This window comes from Amia ocellicauda, unplaced genomic scaffold (genome assembly GCF_036373705.1).
Source record: "Amia ocellicauda isolate fAmiCal2 unplaced genomic scaffold, fAmiCal2.hap1 HAP1_SCAFFOLD_36, whole genome shotgun sequence".
NCBI lineage: Eukaryota > Metazoa > Chordata > Actinopteri > Amiiformes > Amiidae > Amia > Amia ocellicauda.
The window spans coordinates 819872-829234 of NW_027102931.1; the positions used below are offsets into that span (position 1 = coordinate 819872).

The window sequence follows — 9363 nt, forward strand, 5'->3', positions numbered from 1 at the left end:
CCCGCACAGACGTGCCCCTGCACATCATCCAGGCCATCAACGCAGAAGTATCCCGAAGATGTGCCCTCCTCCCCAACGTCCACCTGGCACACCACTGAGACATCCAGCCACATCACCTGTATGACCACGTCCACCTCAACAAGACGGGTGTGAGGAAGGTCCGTTTTTAGTGTTTCTCTGAACACATCCAGGCGCTACATATTATTTTCAATTACCCGTAATTCTGATCTGTATTTTGGCTTGTTAATAGAAGTTATTGAAGTTGGACTCCTAATTCAAAATAACCAATATTTATCTCAACGTAATTTACTGACAGACATCACTCTTTATCACTTTCACTTTTGAAGGAACTGCTTTGTATTCTGTGTATTGTTTTATTGTAGTGCTGCTTCCTTTCTTGGCCAGGTTTTACTTGCAAAAGTGATTTTATTCTCAATGTAAGCTCAAAGTCAAATAGTTTAAATAAGAAAACAATGTATTGAAATGAGAACATCATGAACCTGTGTAATTGTGCTGAAGGACAAGCACTGAAAGCAGAGAGAATTTTGTGTTTGGCATTGAATAGCCTTAAAGAAAACTATGCCGTTTTTGGAAACTTTCATATTTAAGTTGAATGTAGGCAAAAACATTCCAGTCACTCTGAAGAGAGAATACAGTTTACTGTTCGAATAAGTAGCCCCTGAATTGAAGATAAAAATCAAAAGTGCTGTTCGTAATTAGTTTACACTTTTACATCAGATGTCTTGTTTTTGCGTTCCAAATTGAGGAGTTGTGGCATATAATGTAAATGAAGTTACTTCACTAGTAGTGCGATTTTTACGTTGTGTATGTGTGTTTGTATATATGAACTCATACATTTTTTAAAGATTGTATTTGGAAAACAAATTCAGGTATAGCACGTGTCCCCCTTTTGAATGGGTTCTATATATAACATTTTAAAACGAATGGTTCTGTGTAGAACGCTATGTTTGGGGGTTCTTCATGTAACCCCTTTGAAGGGGTTCTACATAGAACCATAAAGGGATCCACCAGAGCGATTACTCGAGGAACCCTTTATGGTTCTGTGCAGAACAATTTCTTCTAAGAGTGTGGAGTGTCGCCACACAATTTCTCTCAGAGGGCTTTTGACCAATGGCAATCCAATCCTGAATGACGTCACCACTATCCTGTTGTACTTTATGGGAGAGATGTATTAAGTAGTTTATAATGAGAAGAATAACAATAATCACCTGTTTTTCATAGGTTTTGTATCCATGGTCTCCTTCATATTAGGAAAGGAAGTTGATCCATAGCCTACTCAGAGACAACTGAGAGTTGGTCTCTGAGCAGCAGCACAAAGGGGTCGAGTCTCTCAATGTCCGTGTGTTGGAGATATTCCACCATATTGGTCCCAGCCTTTAAAACAATGTTAAAGAAGATGTTAAAGATATTGTAGAAATATATTGCAGAAGAGCAGAACTACAATCACACTTTTTCAATGCTATTGCTGTTTTCTACCTCCCTGGTGAGGTACCAATGCGGGAAGTTTGAGAGAGTATTTCTAAAATGTGTATGATCCAATACACACAGTTATTTAAAAAGCTGACGTCTTGTACATGCTCACCAGAACCAAGCCTAATTAAATAACACATTTAATATTAAATAAGTACATGTGCAGTAGCCACTTGGACAATTACAGATCCCCAGGTCAAAACACAACAGAAAGACATGGAAGATCGTATTTTCAAATCACATCTGTGGCCCCCATAACTGTAATTTGGTATTAGTGGGTCAAAGGATTTATTTGGTTCAAGTGATAATAAGATCATATTTTGAAAACAAACACTACAGGATGTCATATTTAAAATGACTGTGAGTACCTTTCTTTAGTGACGGTTCTGAGGGGGGCAGGGATTAGTTGAGTGTGCTAATTGGAGCTGTGAAGTGTGCAGAGAAAATACAAATGTTTTCTTTTAATATGAAAACAAAGAACTTTTTTTTAACACCGACCTGGGATTGTGTTTCTTTCCAAGTTTCCTTATTGTTTCTGAGAAGAGACTGTTCACTTGCAAAGTGAACTGGACCCGTGTGACTCGCAGGTAAGGAGAGCCCGTGTTGAACTAAGATGGCTACAGTGAGTTTTCCTGGACAAAGCTCGGGCAAAGGATAGCGCAGAGTGCACCTGCACCTGAGATTGTGTTGAGAAGCTTTGTGATAAGAGCAGGTAAAGAGGGAAAAGAAACACAAGTATTTTCTTTGTTTGAAGAACACATTTTGTTTTAACTGAAACGGGACTACAACTTTTGAAAGGGAAATAGTTGCTAGTGCACTGTATTTTTATTGAGTTTATTAGAAGAAAAAAGCTTATATTTTGGACAGAACGAACTCGTTTGGCATGCAACTAGCAGCAAACGATGTGAAGCAAACAAAACAGTTAGCAAGTTAGCAAGTTACAGTCTGTCCTAGGTCCGGGGGTGCTTATGGTTGTTTATGGGTTCCCTTACCTTAGCCAGTGTCATGTACGGGTGTCCGTACCTTACTGGAGTGTTTGTTTTTATTATAATATATATACATAATATAATATATAATAATGTAATATTTCAGATAAATCGTCACAGTGAGTGACACCAGCATTATTGGTTTTTTGAGAAATAAAAAAACAGAATGTAGAGAAGAAAATGTTGGAAGGAAGTTGGGAGAAAGACTGGTCTCCGAAGGAGCACCGGGACTGGTGGAAGCAACAACAACCAGATAAGACAGAGAAAGGAATTGTGATATTGTGTCAGGTTGGTGAGAATCAAGAAAAGAAAATAACAGAAATGGAAGATCATCATAAACAGTAATGTGAATTGAGAGCAGAAGTTGTGAAAAATACGATAGAATTAATAGAACTACAAGGCAAATTAGAAGGGCAAGAAAAGTGGTCAGAAAAGGTGAAGGTGTAGGTGCGCGATGTGCTGCCGTGTTAGGAGCGCGTCGCGACACAGATCACTCCGAGGACGACGGGCCCGATTGGGATGATTTAGATCGCAAAGCATGGGAATATGAAAAAGGAGGTTTTGCTAGCACTCCTCCCCCATATAATCCGGAATATAAATCAATCACTGATTTTGGTTATAATAATACATTGTATCCAGATCTGACCGCTCTGAAAACGGTCCCAGCTGCACCCATGCAAGTCAAAACTAGACAGAGTAAAGAGGAAGGTCAATCAATAGTCTATACGACTAAAACCCATGTCCCCTTCTCCCCAGGAGAAAAAGAAATGATATGGGCGTCCCTCCCAAAATTAAAACCAAACCAGGGTAACACAACTTTTTGGGATATTCTAGATGAAAAGATGGTTATTCACCTCCTTCACCCGCACGATGTACACATCATCGTGAAGGCTAAATGTCCGCCCAACATTTGGATACAGTTACTACGAGAATATCAGACCGGGGAGTGGGCTAATGTAGCCTCTACAGATGAGGAGGAAATAACAGAACTTTTTCACAATGGATCAAGAAAACTGAGATAGTGAAATAATGAAATAATCGAGTGGGATTATTTGACATTTTATTCTAAATAATCATAAGCTTAAATAATAAGTTATAAGGGCTGTTTGAGACACTGCAGGGTCAATAAAACATGCCACAGATCGGATATCTGAATTATCTTTAGATATCAATGTGTATGTGCTTTGTGTGTTTATGAATATGTATAGTTTGAAGGTGATATAAGGTAAATGTCTATGTTTTGGCAATCATTTTAGAATTATATTTAAAAATGTAACAACAGATTTATCATATTCATGAGGATCTTTGGCTCTATACAGAGTGCCTCAAGCATCAGAAATCAGAAAGAAAGACTATTATAAGAAAAGTAATCCAAAATATACATTGAATAAACAGATGGATAATAATAGTAATACATAAATAGTCATGGTGTCTCCACAAGAAGAACCAGAATTTGTTTGTTAAACATCATGTTATGGACAAGCTCTGTCAAAAGTCAAATTCAAGGAAACGAAAGGCTAGAAGAGAGCCTGGTGCAGCCCTGACAGCCTGTGAAAGCAGGAGAATGTAAACAGTCTGGTGACATGTTACAGTCTTTCAGAAAATGTTTGGTTATTGGTGCCTAGCATATAATACCTGAAATGAAAGTCAAAGTAGACCATGGTTTTAAGATGAGTGATGTAGGAAAAGGGTAAGATACCGCAGAAGTATAAGATTACAACTATAGAATAAGTAAGCTCAAGTAATATAAAATGCTTTACAGGAGAAAAGTAAGAATGGAAAGGAAGAGTAAAAGAGAAGGTGTCCTAGGATTATGGGAATCATTATTGAGATCAATGGCCTATTGGCTAATATTTTGTTAGGTACATATATGACTTCAATAAACGAATAATGGAGTGACATCTGTATAAATATAAATAAAACATATTGATAAAAAAACCTGAATACATTTCTTGTAAGAAATTAAGAATAGGAGAAAGAATAGCTGTTAGAATGCAGAGCAATGTTGACCAAAGTTGAAGAGGGTTTGAGTAAGTTGACGAGGGTCTGAGTAAGTTGATAAGGCTTGGGAAGCAGGAAAAGGCGAGTTTGATGTGTGTGAGACAAATGTGCTGCCACTTTTAGCACAGAGAGCTTCTGATGGTGATTGAATGAAACGTGGGAAAATAAATAAACTTGATGTAGGATAAATGAATAAATAATTGAATGAGATATGAGCCGCAGAGACCTCCCACATTGGAAAGTGGACTACAGCAGATAATCCTCTCCTCTCCCAGGGCAGGGTGATTAAGTGGGGACGCGTGTGAAGAGTGCAGGTGGACCCAGGTGAGTTGTGTAAGAAAGAAGAAACAAAAATAATAAGGCACGCGTGCAAACAATCAAAATAATACTAAGTGAATAACAAATTAAACAATAAAGTGAAAGATAATCAACACACAAAATAATGGCAATATAGAACCAAACAAAATACACAAGCCATATTGCATAAAGTGAAGTGAAATATAAATATAATAAGTAATGGTGATTAAGGAGCTAATTAACACCGTCCGTGACATTTACATTGGTTGGGTGTGTGGATACCAGTAATAATTTTTGTTTTATTGAAATACAAAATAATTCTATTTTTCCGAAGTGCTGAACTTTAATACAGTCTAGAAAGATTAATATTTTTTGTCTTGGGCTATATTATTATTACCATAGTTTTTCTATTGTATAAGTATCTTGGAGTATCTTGGACAATGTCAAACAGTATGATTGAAGTGCCTGCTCCCTAATCCATGTGTTGATCTATGAACTCTGTCCTATAATGATATAAATTCTGCTTAGCTAACTTTTAAGATAACATAGTAATGACTTTCTGATTATAACCAGCTCTTTGATTTTTGTGTATAAAAGCTCTGACTGTTAAAATGAAGGCAGAGCGACTTTGGGATCTTCTTGAGTCACTGTTCCTCTCCACGCTGCGTGTATTAAAGGCATTGCAACTAACGCTCCAACCTGGTTGAAGATGATTGTTCTTCCACATCAGATTTGACATTACTGTATGTATGCAGGCCCTTGTAATTGCTTTTCCAATACTGCCAACTGGTTATTGATGATTGATTTCACATTGTGGTACGAGTATCGAGTGAAATGAGTGCTATCCACCCCAGCAACACAGTGATAACATGGAGCCGGCAAGTCATCCAGGTCACAATAGAGGTCAAGCAGTGGGAGGAGGAAGACGTGGTGGTCAAAGGAATGGAAGGGGACATGCACCCCTTCTGAGAGGTGGTCGTGGGCCTCGTCATAGAGGAGGGCTTAGGCCTCACCAGAGAGGCAGCCATGGGCCTCATTTGAGAGGTGTTGGGGGAACGTGGTAGAGGACAAGGCCACGGACCAGACAGCGGCAGCAACAGCAAATAGTGTCCAGTGAAATCCGAGAAATAGTTGTAGAACATGTTGTAAATCATGGCATGACCATGACTGAGGCAGCTACAATGATTCAATCAAACCTCAGAATCAACTCAGGATCAACTGTGGCCTCAATCATCAGAAATGTCCGTACTGTGAAGCGGCAAGTCTTCAGCATGCACTAAACATTAGGCTACTCTCAATTGTCAAATGACTGTATACTGCATACCAATGTGTAGCACAGAGTATAGTGTGCCTTTTGAAAGAAATGCAGACAGAGTGAAGCAGCTGATGACTGAGTATGTTCAGGTATGTTCAGTTTCAAGATGCCTCTTGTGAAAAATGGTTGTGAGAACCTGAACCTGAACACAGGGCTGATGGAAATTTAGAAGTACAGTAATCAATCCTTTGTTTTGCTTTTTACACTAAGCCAGGTGAGGAACACTGCAGTTGACATTTTACTGTAGTTTTGTTCTTTTTTGTAGCTAATTATTGTTGCATGGATTCAAAGAAACCTATGGTGTGATTTGATTGTATTGCATCAATACATTTCAGATTTTGTTCAATGATTCCACTGTGTCTGTAGTATTCTCTCTACTAGTCCTACAGTGATGTATTTATGTGTAGTACCATAATGAAACATGTATCACATATTTTGTACTACAATATTTAATGATTGTACGAACAACTACACAGTGAAACTATCGGTATCTTCTGTGTTACTATGTTACTATGGTATTTCATGATAAATGAGTTATTTGAACCAACAAGTCTGCAAGTGCTAGGTTTCTTTAAAGATATGAATGCACAATGCAATGTTTTGAACATTGGACAGCCTGTGTTACAAGTGATGACCGTTTTGAGTTTTGTGTCTAGTTTTGAAAAATGACATCAAGGTTCTGAAATGAGTGACAAAGTGATTGTAAAAAACTGTATATTCATCCTATTTAATGTGCTCTTTTAAAATGTACTTTTCTTTTTTATGTTGCCATTTCTGTTCTACCAATGTTTCAGTTGTTAGCCAAAGATTGACAGAGTACATCTCATACACACAGGCCAGACAGCAAGGATTTCTTTTTGAAATTCAATTACAAATGCTGCATGAACTCATCAATACGATTAGAGCTCCTGAAAGCAATATAACTAACTCACTCTACAGCATCTCATTAGCAGTGAAAAGAAACCAAGAAAGTTGGGACAGTCGACTGTTTACCACTATGTAACATCACCTTTTCTTTTAATAACACTTATTAAGCACTTGGGCACTGAAGACACCACTTGGTTAAGTTTAGCAAGCGGGATTTTCCCCCATTCATCCATTATGCATTTCCTCAGCTGCGCAACTGCACAGGGCCTTCGTTGTCTTAATTTGCACTTCATAGTGCGCCACACATTCTCAATTCGGAGACAGGTCAGGACTGCAGGCAGGCCATGCTAGCACCCGCACTCTCTGCCTATGCAACCATGCGCTTGAAATCTGGGCAGAATGTGGTTTGGCGTTATCCTGCTGAAAAATGCAGGTACGTCCCTGGAAAAGACGATGTCTGGATGGCAGCATATGTTGCTCCAAAATGTGTACATCTCTTTCTGCAAAAATGGTGCCCTCACAGATGTGCGAGTTACATGACAGACAGACACTCATACACACTGTCACACCCACACACACACACACACTTTCACAGACAGACACACGCACACACACTCACTTTCACACAGAGACAGACACACAAACACAGAGACAGACACACACACACTCACTTTCACACAGAGACACACAAACACATACACTTTCACACAGACACACACACACATACATACATACATACATACATATATAAGGAAAAGAAACAATACATTTAAAAATCACAAAAAGATGTAAATGTAAATGTAGATGTAAAGATGTTAATGATCTCAAGGTAGCTGGGACCATAGTCACCAAGAAAACAATTGGTAACACACTATGCCGTGAAGGACTGAAATCCTGCAGCGCCCGCAAGGTCCCCCTGCTCAAGAAAGCACATGTACAGGCCCGTCTGAAGTTTGCCAATGAACATCTGAATGATTCAGAGGAGAACTGGGTGAAAGTGGTCTCAGATGAGACCAAAATCAAGCTCTTTGCCATCAACTCAACTCGCCGTGTTTGGAGGAGGAGAATTGACCCCAAGAACACCATTCCCACCATCAAACATGGAGGTGGAAACATTATGCTTTGGGGCTGTTTTTCTGCTAAGGGGACAGGACAACTGCACCGCATCAAAGGGACGATGGACGGGGCCATGTACCGTCAAATCATGGGTGAGAACCTCCTTCCCTAAGCCAGGGCATTGAAAATGGGTCAAATACTTATTTCCCTCATTAACATGCAAATCAATTTATAACTTTTTTGAAATGCATTTTTCTGGATTTTCTTGTTGTTATTCTGTCTCTCACTGCTAAAATACACCTACCATTAAAATTATAGACTGATCATTTCTTTGTCAGTGGGCAAACGTACAAAATCAGCAGGGGATCAATTACTTTTTTCCCCCACTGTACATACATATATATGGAAAAGAAACATTACAAGTATAAATCACAATAAGATGTAATAAGGTACAGATAAACAAAGTGTAATAAAATGTGATCTGTTTGAAAATGCAGGGACGTCACTGGAAAAGATGATGTCTGGATGGCAGCATATGTTGCTCCAAAATGTGTACATCTCTTCTGCAAAAATGGTGCCCTCACAGATGTGCGAGTTACATGACAGACAGACAGACAGACACTCACACACACTGTCACACCCACACACACACTTTCACAGAGAGACATATACACACACACACACACACACACACACACTTTCACACAGAGACAGGCACACACACACACACACACACACACATACATACATACATATGGAAAAGAAACAATACTTTTATAAATCACAATAAGATGTAATAAAGTACAGAAAAACTAAATGTAAGAAAATGTGATCTTTAATACACACAAATATGTATGGCTGGTCGGATGCGTCTTGGACTCGGGTTCCTCTTCATTACGTATAACGCTTTTGCCTTTTGCTAAAGCTTTCCGTGGAGGGGATCGTGGGTGAGTTTGTACCATTCTTGGGGGGCTCTGCCTTGTTGGGGCGGAGCTGTGATCCAGGTGAACAGCAGATCGGGCATAGGTGGGCATGTGGGCAGAGGAGTAGGAAGGCCGGTCAAGCAAATAAGCTTGCTAAGGTACGCAGCAGCAGCAAGCAGCCCCCACATCCAGCCAGCCAGCCAGTCTGGCTGGCAGTGACTGAGTGGTTGACAGACGGCAAGCAACGGAATGTACGTGCTCTGTGATGTCATAGCAGTCAGCTGAGAGAGGCTCGTGATGTCATCGCTGAGCTGGCTGGCTGGCTGGCTGGCTGGCTGGCTGGCGGACTGGCTGGCTCTGTGTGTGTGTGTGTTTGTGTGTGTGTCTGTTTTTCTGTTTGTCAGTCTGTCTGTCTGTCTCTCTCTCT

The 9363-nt window shown here is 39.6% G+C and overlaps 1 non-coding gene across 1 annotated transcript; it reads left to right on the forward strand.

Moving 5' to 3' along the window:
• The first annotated feature begins 8888 nt into the window (after positions 1 to 8888).
• Positions 8889 to 9003, forward strand: LOC136733259 (U5 spliceosomal RNA). Its single transcript, XR_010810153.1, has one exon. It is a non-coding gene; the product is annotated as a U5 spliceosomal RNA (small nuclear RNA).
• Positions 9004 to 9363: the final 360 nt, after the last annotated feature.